Source organism: Podarcis liolepis (assembly GCF_965112155.1).
Source record: "Podarcis liolepis genome assembly, chromosome: 17".
Taxonomy (NCBI): domain Eukaryota; kingdom Metazoa; phylum Chordata; class Lepidosauria; order Squamata; family Lacertidae; genus Podarcis; species Podarcis liolepis.
In genome coordinates this window covers 14,182,694-14,210,030 of record NC_139571.1, presented here as the reverse complement: position 1 = coordinate 14,210,030, position 27,337 = coordinate 14,182,694, and the positions used below count along the sequence as shown (strand labels likewise).

The 27,337-nt window shown below is 45.0% G+C and overlaps 1 long non-coding RNA gene across 1 annotated transcript; it reads right to left on the bottom strand.

Moving 5' to 3' along the window:
- Positions 1-1,288: 1,288 nt before the first annotated feature.
- On the bottom strand, positions 1,289-26,057 carry LOC310697139. The gene is made up of 3 exons (XR_014520957.1): positions 25,963-26,057; positions 2,014-3,705; positions 1,289-1,931 (listed from the first exon to the last, which is right to left on the bottom strand). It is a non-coding gene; the product is annotated as an uncharacterized lncRNA (long non-coding RNA).
- Between the last annotated feature and the right edge of the window lie 1,280 nt (positions 26,058-27,337).

Genomic DNA, 27,337 nt, shown 5'->3' with positions numbered 1-27,337 from the left:
CAAATAAGGTCCAGTCTGATACATGACAGAGATCTAGCTAGCTAAAAGCTGAACAAGTTAGATTTTCATATTCCCAGGGAGACTGGACATTTCAGCTGTGAGCCAAATGGGAAACAGGAGCCAGAGAGAATAAAGATCCTTCCAGGGCTGCCTTCTGTCTTGGTCAGAGGAAAGGTGTAGCCAGCTCTAAAGTGTGGAGGAAGTTATGATGGAGGAGATGAGATAATAGAGTAGAATTGACTAACTGCGTATTTATATACCAAACTCCTAAGTAGGTGCGTTGGTTCCTCGGGGGGGGGGGGGTGTCAGAAGGCTGATCGCCGAAGAATTGATGCTTTTGAATTCTGGTGCTGGAGGAGACTCTTGAGAGTCCCATGGACTGCAAGAAGATCAAACCGATCCATTCTGAAGGAAATCAGCCCTGAGTGCTCACTGGAAGGACAGATCCTGAAGCTGAGGCTCCAATACTTTGGCCACCTCATGTGAAGAGAAGACTCCCTGGAAAAGACCCTGATGTTGGGAAAGATGGAGGGCACAAGGAGAAGGGGACGACAGAGGACGAGATGGTTGGACAGTGTTCTCGAAGCTACCAGCATGAGTTTGACCAAACTGCGGGAGACAGTGGAAGATAGAAGTGCCTGGCGTGCTCTGGTCCATGGGGTCACAAAGAGTCGGACACGACTAAACAACTAAACAACAACAACCTTCTCCAAAAGGTTACAATGTAGTAAATATAACAACAGCACATTACAATCAAATTATTAAAACCACTGGGTTGTATCCAGTATTAATCATACCCATTGAAGAACAATTGAATTTAACAAACTTGGTTCTATTAATTCCAATGGGTCTGCTTTGAGTAAAACTTAATTGGATGCAAACAACACTGAAGGAACGGATCAAGAGGATTAAAACAACACAAGCACAAAAAATGATTACAAACGCAGCAACACAAAATAATCCAAATGCAGACTTGGAGGGTCCTTCAAAGATACAGGGCCACCACAAATAAGGTCCAGTCTGATACATGACTGAAATCTAGCTAGCTAAAAGCTGAACAAGTTAGATTTTCATATTCCCAGAGAGACTGGACATTTCAGCTGTGAGCCAAATGGGAAACAGGAGCCAGAGATATTAAAGATCCTTCCCAGGGCTGCCTTCTGTCTTGGTCAGAGGAAAGGTGTAGCCAGTTCTAAAGGGTGGAGGAAGTTATGATGGAGGAGATGAGATAATAGAGCAGAATTGACTAACTGCATATTTTTATACCAAACTCCTAAGTAGGTGTGTTGGTTCCTCAATGCGTGTGTGTGTCTGCATCTGTGCCAAAAAGCCACAGTAGGGTAATATAGAAACCATCTGAGATGTCACAGAATAGGGAGCAAGCATTTGAGTTCTCCAAAATAGGTTGGATGTTGAAGGAAGCACAGGAAGTGCTAAGCAAACTGGATTCAATCATTCTCTGCTAAAAGCAAATCAGACTGAAGTTTTGTGCTGTTAAAGTGACCTTGTTAAGGTTAAGCAAGCCAGTTCTAAAAAGATGGAAGAGAAGGTTCATCACAGTGGTTTTTTTGGCCAGAGTTTCTTTTTATTGTTCCATCCTCCCAGCACCTTCTAACTGCTCCCCATTCCCACACATCTGCAATCTAAGGACTGCTACTCTCTGCCAAACAGTAGAACTGACCAATGTGCTCCAGAGTGCTGGAATGGGCCATTGGTCTGATCAGGAGGACTCTTACAATCTCATGATCCTTCTTGATGGGTGTTCCAAACAGCTGTTTTCTTCCTTCCTCTTTCTTGGCTTTCTAATGGACCTTCGGAAGCAGACTAATGGCCATGCTTCGGCATTTCATAGTTCCAGCATTTCCTCCGCCCCCAAACCATGGGGGAATATCACAAAATATTTTGTTAAAATGATTCTGATGGAAAGATCTCTGCACTCTCACAAGAAGTAAAATAACTTGGTTTAACTCTATACAACTGGAGCAATGTACAAAGAAGCAGTTAAGGGAAAACAAGAACTGCAAAGAGTATACAAAATCTGAAAAAAAGATGATTAGAAAGGGGAGATAAAGAAGATAATGCAGTTATAAAAGGGGCAACCAGTGAAATTTTTAAAATTTTAGTAGAAACGGAAGATCAAGAACAATTAAAAGAGGTATGGGAAAAGGAGACAACAGGCCAGATAATCAAAGCTGGGGGAAAATATGGGAGAATCGTACATTGAAAATGTCTATAAGAATAAAAGAAAATTATTATAAATTAGTCTGGAGATGGTATTTAACACCAGTCAGATTAAATCAAATAAACATGGAATAATTAGTGTTATGTTGGAGGGGATGCCAGAAAACTGGGAATTATGCTCACATGTGGTGGGGGTGTAAATATGTACATTTTTTTCTGTTTTGGCAAAGGGTGTTTAAGGAAATAACTGAAATCACTGGGTTAAAGCTGACCGAAAGTCCAGAGGTAGCATTATTATCAATTTACGAGGGGGTGGGAGGTTCACAGACTACGAAGGAAAGATCTCTGCAGAAGAGCAAACATTAACTTCTCATGGATATTTCTTGCAAAATTGATTTTACATCCTGATTACTTTTAATGAGCATTCCTTCAAGAGCAATTTTTGTTTCGTCATGAATCATGCTGGAATCAACCAGAGGTGTAAATATGATGATCTGGATAAAAGACAAAGCGCTAATCTTACTTAAGAAATTGTAAACCTCCAACCAGCTTGCTTTACTTTTAATTTTCTTGGGTGTCAACAAATATATTCATATCACCTGTGGGATCTGCCAGTGGTTGGAGACCAGTGGCTCTCCATGAATATGGCTGGGGAGGATGGTAAATGTGGCAGGAAGACTCAAGGACTGTCAAAGAAACATCTAAACATTTCAGTGTAGTATAGTACAGTATCAAAATAATTGTATTTGCAGAATATGGATATATACCTCTTCAAATTGAGAGAAGATCATCAAGTGATACTGAGGACAAGTTGTTTTCCAATGTATTTCATATATAGTGTGGCACGAGCAAATTTTTATGCTGAAAGTCTGGCCCAGAGAAAAAGTTTGAGGACCACTGCTTCAGACCATGGATGGGGAACCTGAGGGTTTCCTGTTGTCCTCCAGGTTTCTCTGTCCAGCCATACTCCTCAATGGCCCTGCTCTGTTGTCCCTGTGAATAATGTTCTGGCCAAAGCATTTAGAATCCAATGCTTTCCTCTATAGATATAAGAATTTCACTCAGCTCCCTAGGGCTAAATCCAGTCCTGTTCCTTGAACAGAGTATCTAGATTCCACTCACCCCTTGATCATCTCAGGCATGGTTCTTTGTTAAATAGCAAGTGGGTGTTGTTGGCCATCTGTCAAAAGTCTGTGTAGTTGGAATCCAGTAATTAGATTTCTTTAAAAAAAATAAATCTCGCTATTAACCACAGTTGCCTGCCAGCTAAAAAAACCCCACACCATGTGTGAGAAACAGGATACATTCTCGCAGTTCACAAATGGAGCAAAGTTCTCTCACCGGAAGGGTTCTGGAAGGTGAATTTCTCATTATTTCTTAAACCTTGTCCAAGAAGTGTTTACGTCTGCTTGGTTTCGGAGTTTGGCAGGAAGTTTGCAGGCAAAAGCAATGTGCCCTTCCGTCCACGGTGCAGTTAAAAGCTCTCTCCCGGGTGAGTCATCGGAATTCTGTGGCTTGTGTATCCTGAGTAGAGAAAAGACCCTCTGTGATTATTGGACATTGTAATCAGCATGCAGTTTGTATTCTGCTTTATAACCAACTTCCTGACTTTTTTTTTTTTAGGTAGGAAGTTATTTGGCTAGATTAGTTCATTTCTCTTTTACATACCTTTTGTTGATCTCTTGGACATTATTACTGTCTTGCAATAAGCACACCCTCTTCCCTGTTTTTAAGCTTCCCTGTGCACCCCATTACAGTGGTACCTCAGGTTACATACGCTTCAGGTTACAGACTCCGCTAACCCAGAAATAGTACCTCGGGTTAAGAACTTTGCTTCAGGATAAGAACAGAAATCGTGCTCTGGCAGCACGGCAGCAGCAAGAGGCCCCATTAGCTAAAGTGGTGCTTCAGGTTAAGAACAGTTTCAGGTTAAGAACAGACCTCCAGAATGAATTAAGTACTTAACCCGTGGTACCACTGTATTAGAAAAGCAGGGGGTGATGAAGCAATAGTCTCTTGACCAGCGGTGAATTCTGAAGTTCAGGAGTTCATTATGACAGCCTCCAAAGACACCCCCCAAAGGGGCAATACTCAGCACAACATCTATCTTCTTATTGGGGTCAGCTACAAGTCTTGGCTTGGGGGGGGGTGAAGTAAGTTTGTTCCCAATATTGGGAGGAAGTAAAAAAAGGTAAAGGGACCCCGGCCATTAGGTCCAGTCATGGCCCACTCTGGGGTTGCGGCGCTCATCTTGCTTTATTGGCCGAGGGAGCCAGCGTACAGCTGGTCATGTGGCCAGCATGACTAAGCCGCTTCTGGCGAACCAGAGCAGCGCACGGAAATACCGTTTACCTTCCTGCTGGAGTGGTAACTATTTATCTACTTGCACTTTGACGTGCTTTTGAACTGCTAGGTTGGCAGGAGCAGGGACCGAGCAATGGGAACTCACCCCATTGCGGGGATTCGAACTGCCGACCTTCTGATCGGCAAGCCCTAGGCTCTGTGGTTTAACCCACAGCGCCACCTGAGTCCCTATTGAGAGGAAGTACTTCTATGCAAACTGAAGTCCTGGAGAATGTTTTGTTATATAAAGGGCCGCCTTTGTCAGCCAACAGCAGCAGACATTGAGTCATCTGTTAGTGTCTCGTTGTACATTCCTCTATACGGCGCCTTGAAAGGCCAAAGCTCTGCTATCGAAAAGCACCTGCAAGGCTTTATCTAATAGGTCCAGAATGTAGTCTGTAATTTGAAGGGGTGTGGTTAGATTGGTTCATATTTTCACCTTTTGTGGGAAAGTCCAACAGTGGAAATGTTTGGGAAGACAGTTAATAATTACAGTACTCAGGAATTTCTCCATTTGATTGCAGGTAGCTCCCAAAGGTAAAAAAGGTAAAGGGACCCCTGACCAATAGGTCCAGTCGTGACCGACTCTGGGGTTGCGACGCTCATCTCGCTTTATTGGCCGAGGGAGCCAGCGTACAGCTTCCGGGTCATGTGGCCAGCATGACTAAGCCGCTTCTGGCAAACCAGAGCAGTGCATGAAAATGCCGTTTACCTTCCCGCCAGAGTGGTACCTATTTATCTACTTGCACTGGTGTGCTTTCGAACTGCTAGGTTGGCAGGAGCAGGGATCGAGCAACGGGACCTCACCCCGTCATGGGGATTCGAACCACCGACCTTCTGATCGGCAAGTCCTAGGCTCTGTGGTTTAACCCACAGCGCCACCCCTGTCCCAAGCTCCCAAAGGTATGGTCCAGGAAAACAAATTCTTTTTCCACTCAGCTGGAACAACAGTCCATCCAGCTCAGTATCATTGACCCTGACTACCATTGGCTTACCAGGGTTTCAAACAAGATTGTCTTCCAGGGGTTGAACCCAGGGTCTCCGGTGTGCAAATCAGATGCTCTACCACTGAACTTCGGCCCAATTTTATTACTGAGCTTCCTGGATGCAGGCAAGTCCCCACTGATGCACATTTGAGTCACATGCTGCCTCACTGAGAAAACAGAAGTGTCCACGGAAAGGGGAGGAACGAGTTGAAAAGAGTGTGAAAAGGCAGAAATGGCACAGAAACAGGATCCAGGAATCTCAGGAGCTTTTGCAAGCGAAATCCCAGAAGCCGTTGCACTGACCAGTGGAGAGTTGAAGTTTGAGGAAGGAAATTTGGAAGGAATGTTGCTTTTCAAGAGTTTCCAGAGGTTTAGAGGGTGTTTGCAGGCTTTTCCAGTGGTGTTCCCTAGATACGTAATTTCACTTAATTCACAGGGCCTCGGAAAGTCACCCCTGCCTATGCAGAAACTCACACATTCCACCTAATTTATTACCTGCCACTGCATGGTCTATTAATACAGGTGTAGAAGCTGAGACTCCAATACTTTGGCCAACCCATGAGAAGAGAAGACTCCCTGGAAAAGACCCTGATGTTGGGAAAGATGGAGGGCACAAGGAGAAGGGGACGACAGAGGATGAGATGGTTGGACAGTGTTCTCGAAGCTACTAACATGAGTTTGACCAAACTGCGGGAGGCAGTGGAAGACAGGAGTGCCTGGTGTGATCTGGTCCAGGGGGTCATGAAGAGTCAGACACAACTAAACAACAACAACAACAACATTTGCTGAAGTAAAACGTTACCGTTTTTTAAAACTTCATAACTTTCATGCACTGCAGAAAGTGATGTATCAGCAAATTTATAACAGTGTACATTATTTCTGAGCGGGTGCTCTACTGGCACCTAGTGGCAATATCAAATCTCTCACAAAGAGGAAGGGGAGGGAGTGTGGTCAGATAAGGTCATCTGAGAGAACTTTGTTCCGGTGACTGTGTCATGGTGGGACTTTCCATATAATATTTACTCGCCATCTGTGCAGCTGAAATTTTAAAGAAGTCTTTAAAAACAGTGTGTAATACTGAAACTGTGATAACCAAAATACGTTCTGAATACATGCAGGTCCTGATTCCTGAACACAATGCATTCTCTGGAAATTGTGCTTTAGACGAGCTTTACGTATCATGAGCCCAGCAATACAGTGGCGTAGCGTGGGTTGTCAGCACCCGGGGCAAGGCAAGTAATTTGCGCCCCCTAACCCGTGGATTTGCGCCCCCTAACCCTAACCCCCAGATGTTGCGCCCGGTGCGGCCGGCCCCCCCTGCACCCCCCCACACTACGCCACTGCAGCAATATAATGAATTGTTGTATCGGTCTGTAAACATGCATGTATATTTAGGCTTGCATTTACTTAATAAAAGTGTTAGTGTACACATTTTCCCCTTCGGAGAATGTCATATCAATTTTAAAGGCTACTAATGTTTCGGCTCGCATTTTGCTCTTCGGAGTGTGGTTTAGGTTTTGAATTCAAATTAAAATGGAATTAAAATGCAAACCAGACCAAATATTCCCTTCTGTTCTTCCTGTTAATAGCATTTTTCTTGGGTCTGCTAGCTTGCGGGTTTTTTAACATTCTTGGAGATTTTTAAACGGAGGTTGTAAGTCTGTTCCTTGTGGGGAAGGGGGAAAGTCCCTAGGATTCCTTCCTCTTACTTCCCAGTCCCTCGAGTGTGAGATGTGCTGAGTGAAATATTTATTCAGGCGTAGTGATATTTGTGAGTCATAGTGCCTTTGCTAGTTCAGCTGGGTTGTGGGATATTATTTGGGTGATCTCTACATACAATCCCTTTGATCCATGGCTGCTAGCCAGGCCGGCTGTGTTCTGCCTCCTCCACTATGAGGCAATGGGTCTCTGATTTCCAGTGGCTGGGAGTCACAAATGCTGGGAGAATGCTCTCGCATTCCTGTCCTGCCTGTGGGTTTTGCACATCCACATCTAGTTGGCCATAGTGAGGCTGCTGATTTAGGCAGATCTTTGGCTTGATCCTAAGGGACACGGGTGGCGCTGTGGGTTAAACCACAGAGCCTAGGACTTGCCGATCAGAAGGTTGGCGGTTCAAATCTCCACGACGGGGTGAGCTCCCATTGCTCGGTCCCTGCTCCTTCCAACCTAGCAGTTCAAAAGCACGTCAAAAGTGCAAGTAGATAAATAGGTACCGCTCTGGCGGGAAGGTAAACGGCGTTTCCGTGCGCTGCTCTGGTTCGCCAGAAGCAGCTTGGTCATGCTGGCCACATGACCCGGAAGCTGTATGCCTGCTCCCTTGGCCAATAAAGATGAGCGCCGCAATCCCAGTCAGTCACAATGACAATCATCAGTGCAAGTAAGGGAAAAATTATTTTTAATTTTTATCTACAATACTGTCTTATTTATTTTATAGTGCAGGACATTGATTGTTGCTTTCATTTAATGGATCCATGGTCTTGTTAGTTAGTAAAATTCATGTTAAATGTCTGTTTTAAGAGTTGTTTTTAAAAGTCAATCTGTTTTGCATTACTTTCTATGGGAAAGCACGCCTTGGTCTTGGAATGCTTTGGTTTTGGAACGGACTTCTGGAACGGGTTAAGTTTGAGAACCAAGATACCACTGTAGTTCCTACACCCAGTATCTAATGTGCCTGGGTGCAGTATATTGGAACAAGAAGAGTCACCATGAACTATGCATATCATAGCAGCTGTTCAACAGCTACAGCAAGCATTAGATTCCTGATGTTTACATTATTGGATCACCAAACAGCTAGAACCATTTACTGATCTCATTTGAGGCAGTGAATGCAAAGGATGATGCCACTGCTTTTAACAGTGATGACAGTCACTTTGTGTTGCAGAATATAGGAAATTAAGGGATATGAACTAAAAAGGAATAAAATCCAAAATTCACCCCCAAAAGTTTCATATAGCTTCATAGTAAAATAGGGCAAAAAAGACAAAACCTGCAATCATCCTCATGTTCCACATGCCATGTTCCACAACTAATTTTCACCCTTCTGGTACCTTCAGTGTTGTATCGGATCAATGGGCGAATTAATACCTGTGTCAGAGAGTTGCATATTAAAAGCAGATGATAACTTCTCTGCTATTTCCACAATAAAACTTATTCTATTTCAGAGGTGATCTATGTGGGGCTACCTTTGAAGGTGACCCGGAAACTACAACTAATCCAGAACGCGGCAGCCACACTGGTGACTGGGAGCAGCTGCCAAGACCATATAACACCGGTCTTGAAAAACATACATTGGCTCCCAGTACGTTTCCGAGCACAATTCAAAGTGTTGGTGCTGACCTTTAAAGCCCTAAATGGCCTCGGTCCAGTATACCTGAAGGAGTGTCTCCACCCCCATCATTCTACCCAGACACTGAGGTCCAGCTCCGAGGGCCTTCTGGCAGTTCCCTCACTGCAAGAAGCCAAGTTACAGGGAACCAGGCAGAGGGCCTTCTCGGTAGTGGCGCCCTCCCTGTGGAACGCCCTCCCACAGATGTCAAAGAGAACAACAACTACGAGATTTTTAGAAGACATCTGAAGGCAGCCCTGTTTAGGGAAGCTTTTAATGTTTGATGTATCACAGTATTTTAATATTTTTTTGGAAGCCGCCCAGAGTGGCTGGGGAAGCCCAGCCAGATGGGCGGGGTATAAATAATAAATTATTATTTATTATTATTATTATTATTGGTGTATCTAGTCTACATAATAGGTAATCAATGCATCTGAACCTAAAGGCTATGAGCGAAAAGTTCACTCAATGCTGGATGGGAGAGAGACAGCACGAAAACTGGGAATACAGTACTAAACTGAAACACATGGGGGCAGTCGTGTATTTGCATTGCTTAATTTATTGAGTTTATAGCAACACTTACACACTTACACAGGTAATGTGTTCATTTGCACATTTAATAATAATTATTTTTTACTTTTTCAGTTTTCATAAAACATACAGCATGTAAACAACCACAACCAATTAAGGTATTATTGGATACAACATTTTCCTATAGGATGTCCAATTGATTTAATTTTGTGTGTCCCTCCAGAGAAAGCCATGAGTTGAAGGTGGCTCAGTTGGGAGATCTGCTCTATTAACACAACAAATAAAACAAACCATTCTGAAAATGTCAGCATGTCTTCTTGCCTCCTTCATCGGGCTACTTAATTTCTCTGCCAGAACATTTTATCAGACATTGCTTCATTCCATTTCAAGTGATCCAAATGTTTTACCTCATGTCATCCAATTTTCTTAATATTTCGTACATTTGTTGAATGATCAAAACTAAGTTTAAATCTAAAATTTTAATTTTTTTAATCTCATCCCCTTTGTGAGTCATGGGGTTTTGAAATTTTTTTAAATTGACAATTTTGGCCTTGCTGGACTACACAAAAACCTTAAAAGCTCAGCCCAGAATTGACATACATCAAAACTAAATACGCAAATCTCTTCAGAACTTCATGGGCTTTAATATGATATGTCACATGATGGACTTACTTTGAATTTTAAATTTAAGTTACAAAATTGAAAATGTGAAAGTGATTTTAAAAAATTTACGTGATTAAATATTTCCAAAAAAATGTATTTTTAAAAAATTAAGAGCTACCTGCAAAATTTCATCTTGGGATCCCAATTGGATCATATTAAATGTGTGTGTGTGTTGTACATACATGTCTGCCTTATTGGGTTAGGATAAATGGGTCTTCTTGGAGTAAAATGTAAAAGAATAAACAAGACTTCAAACTGTAATATCAGTTACTTCAGACATTTCTTTAGAAAGATATTCAGCTAAAAGGTATCTGAAAAGCTAGCCAGGCTTTTCTTTTAAAAATGTGTTCCCAAGCCGAGTAATAGCTGGCTACTTTTTCATCAACCAGTTTTCTGTTTTCATTAATCTTAATCTATGCGTGTGAGTTTGGGTGCACTAATAAAAAAAAGGCGCCCATTTTAGATTTCCCCCTCCCAGAGTTCTGTGTTTTCAGTGCTGAAAACCGGATAATTGCCACATTTTTGGTTTATAATATCCTGTGTATCACTTCCATGAAGAGTTAGCACTTCAGATGGGAGTCCGCGCTGACAATGTGAGACATTCTGGTTCTTCTTTGAATTGTTGCCAAGATTTTATAATGGTGTTTTGTTTTCAGTAACCAGGCGAGTTCAGTGCATTTTCTGCATGAGGCGCAACTGAACGAAGGCAAAGGAAGCTTTCAGCCCAGCATGGTTCCTTGCCCCTGGAAGACTTTCTCCGTAATCCATCATATGAAAGTGTGAATTATGGGCAAACTATAAATGACAGCAGCTTAGTCAGGAAAGCAGTTGCGGTGAGGGAATAGCCTTTGAGGAACCAGGAGCATTTTTCCAACAGCACAGCAGAGAGTCCTTTAGGCTCTGCTTAAGAGTCTTGGGTCGTCTGGGTCATTGATAAGCCTGTAAGGACTTGAATGTCAGGAAAAGGAAGGAAAAACGACTCGGCTGAGCTGATCATTTGCACAGCAAGAAACAAAAGGCGAGGAATTCAGATATGATGCCCGGTGTGTGTGTGTGTGTGTTTGATTCAGTTTAAAAAACAAAAATCTGTCTAGTGTTGCATTTCAACATGGAAACTATTGACCATGTTTGCAACATTTGCACACCAGGATTCTGTGGCCCAGACGGGTGGCGCTGTGGTCTAAACCACCGAGCCTCTTGGGCTTGCCAATCAGAAGGTCGGCAGTTCGAATTCCCACAGCGGAGTGAGCTCCCGTTGTTCGGTCCCGGCTCCTGCCAACCTAGCAGTTCGAAAGCACACCAGTGCAAGTAGATAAATAGGTACCGCTGCAGCGGGAAGGTAAATGGCATTTCCGTGTGCTCTGGTTTCCATCACAGTGTTCCATTGCGCCAGAAGCAGTTTAGTCCTGCTGGCCACATGACCCAGAAAGCTGGCCGTGGACAAACGCTGGCTCCCTCAGCCTGAAAGCGAGATGAGCACCGCAACCCCATAGTCACCTTTGACTGGACTTAACCGTCCAGGGGTACTTTACCTTTTACCTTTATGCCACACCAGAAGATGCTCGCCTGATGGGGCAGATCCACAACACCATCTTCGTGGCAGCGGCGTCACTACAGCTTACAAGAAGGAGGTACCTCAGGAGTGTGATTGTTGAAAAGTTGGGAATTTGACAGAAAGTACTGGCTTGTTTAAGAACCAAAGTCTTGAGCTGTAACACCTATGCAACAAAGTTAAGGAACTGAGGGGAAATAACTGGAAGTGAGCTGAACATTTACTATTCTGTCTAGAAACCTGTAAAATCTAAAGAGCAATAACTGAAAATAAGTAAATAAGCAACTGAATTTAAAAGAAGCTGTGTGTGTGTTACTGCCTTGTTAGGTGCCTGCAACATCCACTAGTTTTAGTATAATTATTAAGTTAATGGTTTCCTGAAAGAACGTTATCTCCTGACAAATCATTTGCTTTGCCAACCTGGTTCTGTAAAAGAAATCTATTATTTGTTCAACTTCTGCCTGAGTCTCCAAATATCAAAGTTTTACTTTGCAGGAAGAAACATAACATAACCCTTGGTGGTTAGATAGTATAGATGTCTGTGGAGGGTGGCATCTGCCGCAACTGGCATACAGCGGTTGGAATCTGCTTCACAAGTGGATGAAAAACAACAATTTTACTTCCCTAAAGACCTCCGGCGTAATGCAGTTATATGCAGTTGATGACAATTGCAAGAGTTATTTTTAATTTCACAAGCTGGGGAAATACTCTAGAAAATTACTTTCCGGACAAATTTTCGGAGGCACTGCATTCGTGGGAAGTCGGCCAAGCGATAAAACATTACCACTGGCAAAGAGCACTGAATCATTAGATTCCTAATGGATGGAAACTTACAACATGCAAGTATTAAAAGGAGGAGTTTACAGTATTTGATGCTCCTTCGTTATTTTTATTAAACAAAATTGATGCTAATTTTGGAGACAGGGTATTTCTATGCAATTATTCATTCCAGTCATGTTTTCCTTTTTAATGTTATTTTTAAGTTGTCAAATAAACTTAATACTCTGCCAGCTCTGGTTTCCATGTGACTTGAGTTCCTCTGAATTCTCTGCAATCATGAATATCACCCCGATTTGAATCTTTCTTTTGAATTCAAGATCTGCTCCAACATATCCGTCTCCTCCTCTGTCATCTCAGATATTTCCCCACTCCTTCAGTTACACCAGGTGTGCCAGGTATGTAAGTATCAGCAATCATCTACTGGATAGTGTTATGAGTTTGGGGCATTAAGCTGTGAGCTAGACCCTTATAACAAGTGTTAGGATTTAACCAAGGCTTCTGCTTCTTGGAATAGCCAGGCCAGTCTCCTGTTGAGGTGATCGTCTGGGTGATGGGCCATTAAGGGAACAAGATGGCAAATATGTGGGAGTGTTAAGGTTTAGTCTTATTATAAGTTATTGTCAGTTTAAGTCTGCTGCAACTGGATTTCTTATGGACAGTGCGAGTCCTGATTAATAATAATAATAATAATAATAATAATAATAATAATAATAATAATTTATTTTCCCCCCACCCATCTGGCTGGGCTTCCCCAACCACTCTGGGCAGCTTCCAACAAAATATTAAAATACAGTAATGCATCAAACATTAAAATCTTCCCTAAATGTATTGGATTTGTGACCATTATGCTCATTTGCCTTCAGTAGCAGTAAAGCTCTGCTGGGTGAGATACAATTGCCTCTGATCTATTTTTGGGGAATCCTGCAACGTGTTTAGGTTTTACTCTGCTAACTATATGTCTGAATCTACTCTGGATCAATATTGAAATATTAAAAATGTAGTATAAACACTGACAACTGGGAAACACTGGCCTGTGAGCGCTCCAATTGGAGAGCAGCCTTTACCAAAGGTGACATGGGCTTTGAAGACACTCAAACTCAGGACTCAAGGGAGAAATGTGCTTGGCAAATCCACACCGGGATCAACTCCCACCTGGAAACCAATGTCCCCACTGTGGAAGGATGTGTGGATCCAGAATTGGCCTCCACAGTCACTTACAGACTTACTGTTAAAACCGTGTTTATGGAAGACAATCTTACTTGGCTACGAGGGATCGCCAAAGAAAAGAAGAAGGATCAATATTGAGTCAATAGGAGTATAGCATCTAGATCAAGGGAAGTAATAGTGCCACTGTATTCTGCTCTGGTCAGACCTCACCTGGAGTACTGTGTCCAGTTCTGGGCACCACAATTCAAGAAGGACACTGTGATGGGATGATTAGCTGCTTGTGCGTAAAATCGTGCTCCCTCAGAGTTTGTGCGGCTCCACAAACCTCTGTGTGTGACAGAGCTCCTCAAACATGTCTGCTCTAGTCACTCGTAGAGTCTGACAGTGGCTGTCTGCGGAAGCGCTTCCAGCAAAGAAGCTCCTTAACGGAAACGCGTCTCCTGGACTCAAGACGTGGCAGCTTCCGGCGAAGCATGGGTCTCCCTATGGTAGCTTCTGACACCTCCCCGCTGTTCTCGCTGGACGTGTCCCTCATCCCTCCCTCTTCCCTGCTAGTTCCTGCTTTGGCTGCTGCGTCTCTCTCAGCATTCATGAGATCCTCCTCCAGAGTACCCTCTCTCCCCCTGCTGGTCCCTGCTTTAGCTGCTGACTCCCTCCCAGCCTCTGTGAGCATTTCCACCTCCCTTTCCTCTGATGTCAGTTCCCTGACATCCACCTCCCCTCCAGGGCCCCCTTCCCCCCCGCCCATACTCTCTCCTCTGGGCGGTGAGGAGATAAAACCCCGAAAAGAATCCTCTTCATCTTCAGACGTCTCGAACATTTCCCTCCATCGGTCTTCGTTCCGGCTCGCTGAATCCTCCTCCTCCTCAGAATCAGAGAACCCCTCCAACTCTTCTTCTTCGTCGGTGGTGGCAAAGTATTCCCTCCGGAACCTCGCCACTGGCTGAGGTTTACGTGGGAATCTCTGATGAAAAGTTTCTATTAAAACCTCATCATCTACATCCTCTGCCATGACCCAGGTGTTTTCCGACTCCGGCTCCCCTTCCCACATTACCAAATACTCTACTTGATCTCCCTTCCACCTGGAATCGAGAATCTCCGCTACATGGTAGCTGCGTTCCTTCTCCTCCATTGCTGGTCCCCTATTGACCCTCCCTTCTCTGTCCCCTTTATACGGTGACAGCAACGACCTGTGGAAAACTGGGTGCAGCTTCATGTGGTTCGGTAACCGGAGTCTGAAAGCCACTGGGTTGACCTGCTGCGTGACTTCAAATGGGCCCAGCCTTTTGGGTCTTAACTTCTTACAACCCCCTTTGAATGGTAACCCTTGGGTTGACAGCCACACCTGGTCCCCCACCCTAATGCTTTCACCTTCCCTTCTGTTTTTGTCTGCCTGCCTCTTATATTCCTCCTTAGCCCTGTTTAAGTTAAGTTGGAGCTGGCGATGGATCGTTTCCATTTCTTCAACGAACTGTTCTGCAGCTGGAACGCTCCAGTTCTCCCCTTCCCCCCCTGGGAAGGCTCGGGGATGGCACCCGTGATTAGCCAAAAAGGGGCTCATCCCCGTGGACACGTTCTCTGCATTGTTGTAGGCAAATTCTGCCAACGCCAGCTTCTCCACCCAATCATTCTCTCTGTCATTCACATAACACCTCAAATATTGCTGGAGGACACCATTAGCTCTTTCCGCCTGCCCGTTGGTTTCTGGATGACGGGCAGTTGAGAAATTAACCTCTACATGCAGTAAGCTCATGAGCTTCCTCCAGAACCTGGAAGTAAATTGTTTCCCTCGGTCTGAAACCACCCTCAAGGGGGCGCCATGCAACCTAAACACATTTTCTACAAACAATTTAGCGGTTTCTTCTGCTGTGACCGCATGTGAGCAGGCTATAAAGTGGGCCATTTTGGTTAACAGGTCTACCACAACCATGATGGCTGTTTTCCCTCTAGACCTTGGCAGATCAGTCATGAAATCTATTGCCACTGTTTCCCATGGTCTTTCAGGTGTGGGTAGTGGTTCTAATAAACCTGCCGGTGCCCGCCTCTCCCCCTTGGCTCGTTGGCATTGGTCACACCCTCTCACATACTCCCGCACATCTTCCCTGACCTTGGGCCACCAAAATTCCCTGGTAACCAGCCACATGGTTTTGTGTTGCCCAAAATGCCCTGCTGTGGGGCTATCGTGCAGTTGCTTGAGTACCTTCTCCCTCAATTCCCCTTCAGGTATATATAACGCTCCCTTGTAGTACAACGCCCCGTTTCTCTCCTCAAAACCCCCGGGTTTGTCTCCCTCCCTCCTGAGACCCCTGAGTTTGTCCTGGGCATATTCATCATGCACCGTTCCCTCTACCAATTCCCTTTGCCCCACCAATGCCGCCCCACACACCCAGCGGTCCTCTGGAATGACATGGGTCTCTTCGGGTGCTCCCTCCCCCTCCAAATATTCAGGTTTGCGTGAGAGAGCGTCCGCCCTAACGTTCTCTGGGCCTGGCACGTAACAAATCTCAAAGTTAAATTTGGAGAACTCCTGGGCCCATCTCAACTACCGTTGGTTGAGCACTCGCGCAGTTCTCCAATACTCTAGATTCTTATGGTCCGTGCACACTTGCACCTTATGTTGTGCACCAATTAGCAGGTGCCTCCATCTCCGGAAAGCCTCATGAATAGCAAGAAGTTCCCGGTCGTACACCGTGTAGTTCCTCTCGGATTTGTTCAGCTTTCGCGAAAAGAAGGCACATGGTTGCCACTCTGACTCCTCCTTCCCTGGCTGCAGAAGAAGAAGCACCGCCCCTATGGCTCTGTCAGATGCGTCTGTTTCGACCCTCAGCTTTTTTTGTAAATCCACATGCAGAAGTTGTCCTTCAGAGGCGAAGGCCCTTTTCAGTTCCTCAAACGCTCGCTCCGCCTCCGCAGTCCAAACAAACTTCTTTTTACTGCTGAGGCAGTCCGTAATGGGCGCCGTCAGGTGGGCGAAGTTTCGGATGAACTTACGATAAAAGTTTCCAAACCCTAGGAACCTCTGCACATCCTTCTTGGTTTTGGGTGTTTTCCATTCCAGCACTGCCTGAACCTTGCCGGGATCCATGGCCAATCCCTTGTCTGACAGGAGGTACCCCAGGAATTCCACCTCCTTGGTATGAAACTGACACTTCTCCAGTTTCACCCACAGCCTGTTGGCTTGCAGCCTGCTCAACACTTCTCTGACGTCTCTCACATGTTGCTCCTCATTCTCCGAATACACCAACACATCATCTAGGAAGGCCACGCAATTCTTGTAGAGCAAAGGACCCAGTACGTGGTTCATAAACGATTGAAAGCACGCTGAGCCTGCTTGTAATCCAAAAGGCATAACGAGATATTCAAATGCCCCCAAAGGGGTGAACATGGTGGTTTTCCATTCATCCCCTTTCCTTATACGTATCAGGTTGTACGCCCCCCTTAGATCCAGCTTTGTAAAAATCTTTCCCTTCCGCACCCTGGTCAAAATATCATCAATCCTGGGCATGGGGAAAGCCACTGGTTCTGTCACTGCATTTAACCGCCTGAAATCACATACAAGTCTCGGCTTGTCCGTGTGCCTTTTATCCACAAAAAACACTGGGCTACCCCCCGCTGCTTTGGACTCTCTGATGAAGCCTCTCTTCAGGTTCTTGTCAATGAACTCTCGCAACTCCTGCATTTCTCTGTCTGACATGGCATACAACTTGCCTACAGGAAGCTGTGCTCCAGGGAGTAAATTGATCTGGCAATCAAAGGGCCTATGCGGGGGTAGTTGGTCAGCTTCCTTCTCGCTGAACACGTCGCTGAGATCTGCATACTGTGGTGGTACCTTCACCTTCTCCATTACTTCAGTCCCTGCTAGGGTGGCTTGGGCCCCTGCTGAACCCTTTTCCCCTTTGCAGTGTTCTAAGCAATGTGCTGAACCAAAGGAAACCACTCTTTGATGCCAGCCCACCAGCGGATAATGTAGCGCTAGCCAGCTCATTCCCAAAATAATGGGAGTGCCTCCCAAGGTGGCCACATTAAACGCTATCAGTTCTGTGTGCCTTGCCACCCTCATTATCATTGGGACGGTCTGCAAGCTGACTCCTCCTCCCAACAACTCCCTGCCATCGATCGTGGTCACCTGCAGGGGGTTGCTTAAAGGGATCGTCTGTATCTGGTGTTCAGCAGCAAACTCCTTGCTCATAAAATTGCAGGAGCTGCCTGAGTCCAACAGCGCCTTTATTTTTAGGGGGTGTCCATTTTGCAGCTCTAGCGACACTTCAATCACTAGAGCAGGTTGAGGAGCTTCTGGCACGGGCACTTTCACTGCTCTTTGGCCTGGCTGCAGTGCCCCGACTGTGGCAACCAGGCGTTGGCTTTTACCTGCTCCGTTTCTCCCTGCTCTCCTCCCTCAACAGCTCCCACCATCCCTTGCCATTCCTTCCTCTGGGGGCAGACTCTGGCAAAGTGGCCTGGCTGTTGGCAGAGATAGCATTTCCGGGCGCCCTTTCCCTCCTTCTTAGCCCCCTCACTGGGCTTTGAAACTGCGCGCGCGCGCGCTGTTCCGATTTCCATCGGCTCTGCCGGCGGGAAAGCTGGCTCAGGAATGTCTGGAATGCGGAACTCCTTCCAACGTTCCCCTCTCCCTTCCCGCCTCTCCAAGGCTCTTGCCTCCTGGCGCGCTCCTATGGTCAGCGCAGATTTGGTCAGCTGATCCATAGACACCGCCCTGGGGCTCCGGGACAGTTCGTCTTTCACAGCCGAAGAAAGACCTTCTTCAAATAGCATCTGAATGGGTGCCGCCGATAAATCCCACCCCAATCGGTGAACCAGCATGGTAAACTCAGTCCAGTACTCACGGACAGATCGGCTTCCCTGCTTGCAAGCCATTAGCTGTCTGCGCACCACCCCTTCCTCAATATCACTGGAAAACATGATATCCATTGCACGAAAGAACTTCATAGTGTCCTTTAGGACGTCATTGTGCGTTGCCATCAGGGGTCGAACCCAGTCCCGCGCGCCCCTCTCAAGATGCCCAATTACGAAAGCAACTCGCGATTCCTCATCAGGGAACTCATCAAACTGCACATTAAGGGCATATTGCATCTCTGTCCTAAAGGCATGGTAATCCTTGGGGTCCCCCCCAAACTTCTGCACCAATCCTGGTACCTTTCTGGGGAACTGAGTGGCTCTCCCCTTCTTGTCTGCATCCTGAGCCCTTCTCTCCTCAAGCCTCGCCGTCTGCAGCGCAAGTTGGACTTCCAACGCTCGGTATCTTTCTTCCAAGCTTGGACCAGCTCCAACCCCTGCTCCTCCGGTTCCGGCTGGGTCGCTCACGATGCTTTCTCCTGCACAGGCAGCGTACAGAGACTGTCAGACTGCTGTGATGGGATGATTAGCTGCTTGTGCGTAAAATCGTGCTCCCTCAGAGTTTGTGCGGCTCCACAAACCTCTGTGTGTGACAGAGCTCCTCAAACATGTCTGCTCTAGTCACTCGTAGAGTCTGACAGTGGCTGTCTGCGGAAGCGCTTCCAGCAAAGAAGCTCCTTAACGGAAACGCGTCTCCTGGACTCACGACGTGGCAGCTTCCAGCGAAGCATGGGTCTCCCTATGGTAGCTTCTGACACCTCCCCGCTGTTCTCGCTGGACGTGTCCCTCATCTCTCCCTCTTCCCTGCTAGTTCCTGCTTTGGCTGCTGCGTCTCTCTCAGCATTCATGAGATCCTCCTCCAGAGTACCCTCTCTCCCCCTGCTGGTCCCTGCTTTAGCTGCTGACTCCCTCCCAGCCTCTGTGAGCATTTCCACCTCCCTTTCCTCTGATGTCAGTTCCCTGACAGACACTGACAAACTGGAACGTGTCCAGAGGAGGGCAACCATAATGGTCAAAGGCCTGGAAACGATGCCTTATGAGGAACGGCTAAGGGAGCTGGGCATGTTTAGCCTGGAGAAGAGGAGGTTAAGGGGTGATATGATAGCCATGTTCAAATATATAAAAGGATGTCACATAGAGGGGAGAAAGGTTGTTTTCTGCTGCTCCAGAGAAGCGGACACGGAGCAATGGATCCAAACTACAAGAAAGAAGATTCCACCTAAACATTCGGAAGAACTTCCTGACAGTAAGAGCTGTTCGACAGTGGAATTTGCTGCCAAGGAGTGTGGTGGAGTCTCCTTCTTTGGAGGTCTTTAAGCAGAGGCTTGACAACCATATGTCGGGGGTGCTCTGATGGTGTTTCCTGCTTGGCAGGGGGTTGGACTCGATGGCCCTTGTGGTCTCTTCCAACTCTATGATTCTATGATTCTATGATTCTATGAGTAGAATTTCATGACACTGTCATGGAGAGTACTGCCACCTTTTTCTTTTTCTTTAAAACAACACCCAGACAAATGGGGAACTGCAGAATTTGGCAGAATGCAGGCTGGCAAATGTCCTTCAAGCCCTAGAGGTTGCTCACCAGAGACTGGCAGCACAACAGCCATTCGATCACTGAAAAAATATTGTTTTGATAGCCAGTTTGGCCAAATATACTTTATGCAAATATAACAGCGGTTATATTTGCATAAAGTATACTGCACAGGTACAAATGGATTTGGGGATATCATAGCAAATGAAACAAACAATGGATTCTTTCTCATAGTATATTTTGCAGAAAGGTGTGCAGTGATGAAGGCTGATAGTTGAAGAATTGATGCTTTTGAATTCTGGTGCTGTAGGAGACTCTTGAGAGTCCCATGGACTGCAAGAAGATCAAACCTATCCATGCTGAAGGAGTGCTCACTGGAAGGACAGATCCTGAAGCTGAGGCTCCAATACTTTGGCCACCTCATGAGAAGAGAAGACTCCCTGGAAAAGACCCTGATGTTGGGAAAGATGGAGGGCACAAGGAGAAGGGGACGTCAGAGGGCGAGATGGTGGGACATTGTTCTCAAAGCTACCAGCATGAGTTTGACCAAACTGAGGGAGGCAGTGGAAGACAGGAGTGCCTGGTGTGCTCTGGTCCAGGGGGTCACGAAGAGTCGGACACGACTAAACGACTAAACAACAACAACGTGCAGTGACTATGGATTATGCGGAGGTGGCAAGGCTGACCGGGAAGATCAGGTACCAAGAAGACAATAAATTTAATAGAGAATGGCATAACTTTATAGGATATATGAAAGAGCACTGTAAAAGTCTAAGAACATTAGCAGGATTTACATAACACTTGTAACTTAAAATTAACAAAGGATAAACATGAAGTATAATAATCTGGATAAATGTAATTATATGCAGATAAAAAGGAAAATGAACCTTGGAAACCAAGGGAGGGGTGGAGGGAAGTTGGGGGGTTCAGGGAACCCCATTAAGGTATTGATATGGCCATGGTTTATGAAAGAGTATGTGTGTGGGGGGGGTGTAAAACTGTTTTTTTATTTTTGAAACTTTGAAAATAAAAGGTAAAAAACGAAGCCAATATCTAGACTTCCCATCAAGAGTTATAAAAGTAATTCCCTATATCTGCAGGCCACTGTAACTTAGCTATACAGAGAGGGACATTTTGTGGGGGGTTTTGGAGACCTCTTTTCCAAATACCTGAAAAACATCAAGACGTTTCTAAAATTTCTTGCCTAGCACTGATCCCGGGCACCGAGAGTGGAAATTAGATTCCAACATCAAAACGAAACACGTTGGCAACACAGCTGGAACATAATCCAGAGCTGAGAAAGTAGCAATTCAAGGCAACTCTTCCTGCTAAATAAGGACACCATCTCCTTTTACGTTTAAGAATGACTTGCAAGGTAAACCTACTGAAGTCAGCAGTGCCTTCTGCTTGAATTGCATGATTTAATACTGCAGCTGGCTACCAGCTGAACAATTCTGGTCTCCTTACAGAACTTCTGCCAGCTTGGGGTATGCCTGCACTGCAGATAAAAGATGTAGTTCCTGCTTTGTGCAGCATTGGCTAATAGGGATTGCTGTGTGATGATCCACTGCCTCCTTGTATGGCACTTGAGCTGACTCTGGCTGGGGCCAGTGCCGGATTGGCATACAGTGGTACCTCGGGTTAAGTACTTAATTCATTCCCGAGGTCCGTACTTAACCTGAAATTGTTCTTAACCTGAAGCACCACTTTAGCTAATGGTGCCTCCCGCTGCTGCTGCGCTGCCGGAGCACGATTTCTGTTCTCATCCTGAAGCAAAGTTCTTAACCTGAAGCACTATTTCTGGGTTAGCGGAGTCAGTAACCTGAAGCGTATGTAACCCGAAGTACCACTGTATAAGTTAAACAAGCTACAGTCATACCTCATGTTATGTTTGCTTCAGGTTACGTGTTTTCGGGTTGTGGACTGCGGAAAACCCAGAAGTACTGGAATGGGTTACTTCCGGGGTTCACTGCTCACACATGTGCAGGAGTGCCAAACCGCGCTATGTGCATGCGCCGATGCGGCGCTTCAGCTTGTGAATGCTGCAGGTTGTGGATGTGCCTCCACAGATTATGTCCGCAACCCGAGGTTCTACTGTATAGCTTAGGTCCCCACTCTCTTGGGGGCCCCCCCAAAAAATGAAAGGAAAAAATAACCTGGATGTACATTTCCAAAAGAGAAGATAAAAAACAAATAAAATATAACCTACATACGGCAACAGTGTTTTGTGTTGTGTTGGCTCGGCTCCTATGATGTAAGTCATGGGCCCAGCCTGCTCGCCTGCTCCCTAAAATATCCCTGGTTTGCTCCTTTCTATATATAGGGTGCCTACATTCTGCATGGACTGGCTGCATGTGCAAATGGCTTTAGAGACCTATTAGGTCCATAAATTACCATATAGCATATATTCAACGCAAAAAACAGTGACAATTTGTTGTTGACAAAGGACAGTTGGACATATAAAGGGCCCCATTACCTTCAGAAGAAAAAGAAGAAGAAGAAGAAGAAGAAGAAGAAGAAGAAGAAGAAGAAGAAGAATAGTAGTAGTAGTAGTAGTAGTAGTAGTAGTAGTAGTAGTAGTAGTAGTTTGGATTTGATATCCCACTTTATCACTACCCTAAGGAGTCTCAAAGTGGCTAACGTTCTCCTTTTCCCTTCCTCCCCCACAACAAACACTCTGTGAGGTGAGTGAGGCTGAGAGACTTCAGAGAAGTGTGACTGGCCCAAGGTCACCCAGCAGCTGCATGTGGAGGAGCGGGGAATTGATCCCGGTTCACCAGATTACGAGTCCACTGCTCTTAACCACTACACCACACTGGCTTAGGGCCTCATCGAACCTAAATCCGGCCCTGGCTGGGGCTCAACTTAGATTTCTCCAGATGATTTGTGTTGATCTAGAGCAGGGATGGGGAACCTGCGGCCTTCCAAATGATGCTGGTATACAGCTCTCACCGGCCTTGACCATTGGTTATGCTGACTGGCGCTGATGGGAATCCTCCCTTTTGAGGCATGTGGGAGAACACTAAGACCCAGGAGGTGGATGCTGTCTGGCAGTGCTTCCCCATGAACTGGTTGTAAGTAAAAGGGCAGCAGGTAGCGGGTTGGATGAATGCAAACTTGCATTCATTTGAAATAAAAAATAAAATAAAAAATTATTCAGTAGCACCTTATAGACCAACTAAGTTTGTTCTGGTATAGACTTAGTTGGTCTATAAGGTGCTAGTGGACAATTTTTAATTCCTTTTTTATTTTGACTGCATCAGAGCAACACGCCTACCTACCTGAATCTGGTATTCATTTGGTAGGGCAGTTCCCCATTTGCCCTAGTAGACCTGCCAACACTGCTAATAGCTGAAGCAAGCAGTCTTGGCTCCCTCATTGCCCTGTGAGGATATGAGCCACTACAGATCAGCAACTGCAGATCTAAGATCTGTTTCATATTTTACACAGTAGCTGATTTCCATGGGTATCTCATCAATGATTCTCATGGTAAATGCATGGATTGACCCCCTGAATATCCAGGAACAACTGTTGGGGAGCTCCAATTGGCTGCAGTGGCTAATGGGGCATGAAAATAATAAAAATAAGGCAAGTTCCATACATATTAATTATTGTGCAAACTTTGAAGCCCAAGGTTAAGTGTAAAACATCACAAAAACATGACAGGTTTTTGCATTCTTCAGGGTTCTTCGCCAGAACACAGGGAAAGAAGGGTCAGACCTGAGATCGCGATTGCCCCGTTGTGGTAAAACAAAATGAAATTAGCTGAGAGCAATGATGTGGACCTTTGTTGAGCTGAACAGTTTTATGTTGGTTCGTTTTTTTAAAAAAAATAATTTAAGGATCTTATAAAAAGCAATATTTCTACCCATTATTTGATGCACTTAAAGAGTAGTGATGTATGGAAGTGAGAGCTGGACCATAAAGAAGGCTGATCGCAGAAGAATTGATGCTTTTGAATTCTGGTGCTGGAGGAGACTCTTGAGAGTCCCATGGACTGCAAGAAGATCAGACCGATCCATTCTTAAGGAAATCAGCCCTTGAGTGCTCACTGGAAGGACAGATCGTGAAGCTGAGGCTCCACTACTTTGGCCACCTCATGAGAAGAGAAGACACCCTGGAAAAGAAGTTAGGACACAAGGAGAAGGGGACGACAGAGGACAAGATGGTTGGACAGTGTTCTTGAAGCTACCAGCATGAGTTTGACCAAACTGTGGGAGGCAGTGGAAGACAGGAGTGCCTGCCGTGCTCTGGTCCATGGGGTCACGAAGAGTCGGACACGACTAAATGACTAAACAACAACAACAAAAGAATGTGCAACTGTGTGATAACAGTGAGAGCAACTCTGTCACTACATCTATGCATTTGAATTGAATGCAAAGACCGTTTTCCTTTTTCCTTTTTCAGAATTCAAGCTCCTGCTCCAGTTTCCAAGATTAAGAGCTTGCCAACAAGTTTGACCTGACAGCAGATTATTGGCACCAACACTTCCTCACAGGGTGAGCCTTCATTGAACCAGCCGCTGCCCTGGACGCAGAAGCAGGAGGGTAGATTGGGCTTCTTCTTTTTCCCCAGAGACCTGGCTGTGGGAGCAATACTGTTGTTATGTACTGAGTTGAATGGGATCCAAAATGCAGCAGTCTGATTGGCCCTAGAACAATAGGATTCAGAATGCAGCAGTCTGATTGGTCCTAGAACAATGCAGCAGTATGATTGGTCTGCAGGAGCCACCCAATCCAGCTCCAGATGGAAGTGAATCCACAACCTGATTGGCCTACAGGAGAATTCCAGAATTAGCCAATCACATGCAGCCCATTGTGTAAATAATGTATATACAGCAGATACTTTGGGGGAACTTCCATTCCTCCTCCCACTATGAGCAGAATAAAGAGCATGAAACCCACTCTCGACTCTGAGTATATTTCAACTGTTGAACTGTAGGAGTTGACAGTGCCGAGTTTTAGTTATGCTACCCATAATATTCCCTGCGCTGAATCCTTCCTTCTCACTGGTCCAGGGCTGCACTCCAGGTGATGTTCCCTGGCATTTCCACGGACTGTCTAACTGTTGAACTGTTGTTGAGTTGCATTCGGTTGCCTTTTCTGCTGCTTACCTGTCTGTTGCAGGTTTCTGGTTGTACACCTATTAATCAAGTATTTTCTCAAAGGGCTGTCCAACCTTCATCCACAAGGATGGAAACGATGGCCTCAGTGGAACGTTCAATTGGTACTGGCACAACTTACGCATCACCCTTCAAACCTCTGGCAGTGTGCCATTCTCCTCTTCCTTTTTGGAACATAACCTCTCTTGTGGCAATGATCGTGCACCAATAGACTGGAAGAAGAGTTCTGTAGAAGTCCATTCTTCCCTGTAATCTCTAGCACTAACCAAACCAGTCCTGGAAACATGGAAATGGCCTAATTCCATTTCATTTTTGTTGTTGGCTCTTGGGGAAACCAGAAGACGATATGAGATGAGAATGCAGATAATGTTATAGTGGGAGGAAGAATGCACTCGTATTTTTATGGGATGCTTCACTCTGCAATATTTACATACGTATTTTTCGCTCTATAAGATTCACCAGACCATAAGACGCACCTAGTTTTTGGAGGAGGAAAACAAGAAAAAAAATATTCTGAATCCCAGAAGCCAAAATAGCAAGAGGGATCACTGCGCAGCGAAAGCAGCAATCCCTCCTGCTGTTCTGGCTTCTGGGATAGCTGCGCAGCCTGCATTTGCTCCATAGACGCACACAAATTTCCCCTTACTTTTTAGGAGGGAAAAAGTGAGTCTTATAGAGCAAAAAATATGGTATATTTAAAGCTAACCTTCCACAAGTTCTGATAACGCCACTGCTAGTAAGAGGAGGACAAAAGAATAAAGGGATTTCAGAACCACAGTTTAGGGGTTACCAAACACAGCCGCACACGTATCAGTCCTGGATGCTTTAAGGTTAGAGTTTCCTGCCTTGGTTCAGGGAATGAAACTAGATGGCTCCGGAGAGAAGCTGCTCTGGTTTAAAGCACTATAAATTCATTAAATTACTTACTTATCTAGCCTCTCGTTTGCTTGCCGCCAGTGTGTCTGTTCTTTCCTCCATCGCAGGTTCTCATTCAACCCTGGGAATCTAGCGTTCCCTACAAGGGCAATGTACATAGAGTCACATTGAAACTTTAATATCAACATTTCCCTACTGATATGAGTTCTGCAAGAGGCTACATCCATTGTGCTGGCTGCGAAGGAAGGTGTATCTTTTTACACCCAGTCTAAAAGAGCACATTTGATATGAAATTGTTGAAACACAACAGATGGGAACAATGTGCCCCTGAGAACAATGAGACCTGGTTGGGGCTCAGAGCCAGGAAATAAAACCAACCTAGAAGCGAAACATTGGGCAGAGGCAGACAAGGGAAATGAGGCTCAGGAGTCCAGACTTGAGTGAGGTACAGGAGGGGTAACCAACATGGTGCTCCCCAGATGTTGTTGGACTACAACTCCCATCAGCCTCAGGTAGTATGGCTAATGGCAAGGGATGATGGGAGTTGTAGTCCAACAACACCAGGGACCACCACACTGGCTAAGGTATAGGGTGGATTCTTCCAGTACCCTCTTAATGAAAAAAAATGTGTGCAACGAACCCTTGCAAGTCAGCTTCTTGCAACAAGCGGAAAGAATGTCTGACAACCAGTCCCAGTTCACCTTTCTGTGGAAGTGGCTCTAGTATTGATCGCTGCCTCTCCTGGCTACCAGAATAAAGCTTTTGTGGCAAAATCCGAGACCTGGGAGAAGAAATGGTGGAGGAAGATTGGAAGAAATTTAAAGACTATCTGCAGAAATACTGTAAAATTAATGAATGTTAAAATGATGTTGGACTGAAAAGAAGTGGTTTTGGTAATAAGGTTAATAAGAATAGGTAAATATAGATAGTTATACGGATGAAAATATATAGTTATAATAGGTTAAGTTATAGAGCAAAGATAAATGAAAGAGGGTAAGGATTTGCTGAAAAGACTTTGAAAACGGGAATACAAAAGGAGAGATGTGAGGAGGTCAAGGAAATAAGCAAATGAGCTTAAAGATGCTGAAAAATGGATTTATTCTTTTTAAAAATATTTTTTCCTTCTTTTTCCTATTTCTTAGTTATCTGTTTTTTGTATTTTGTATCATTTTCTTTTTTCCCCTTCTCCCTAGGTTGCTTTTTTGTTAACTTTCATGCTAGCTTGTGTTTGTTAGTTTTTGTTTGTTTTCTCTCTATGTGTAATTTTTTGCATAATCTCAATAAATATTCTATATATATATATATATATATATATATATATATATATATATATAAAAGAATAAAGCTTTTGGCAGCCAAGGCAAGCAGCACCAGCAGGTGAGAGCTAGTTCCATGCGCTTCCTCATTAAATGGGCACAGGATCAAA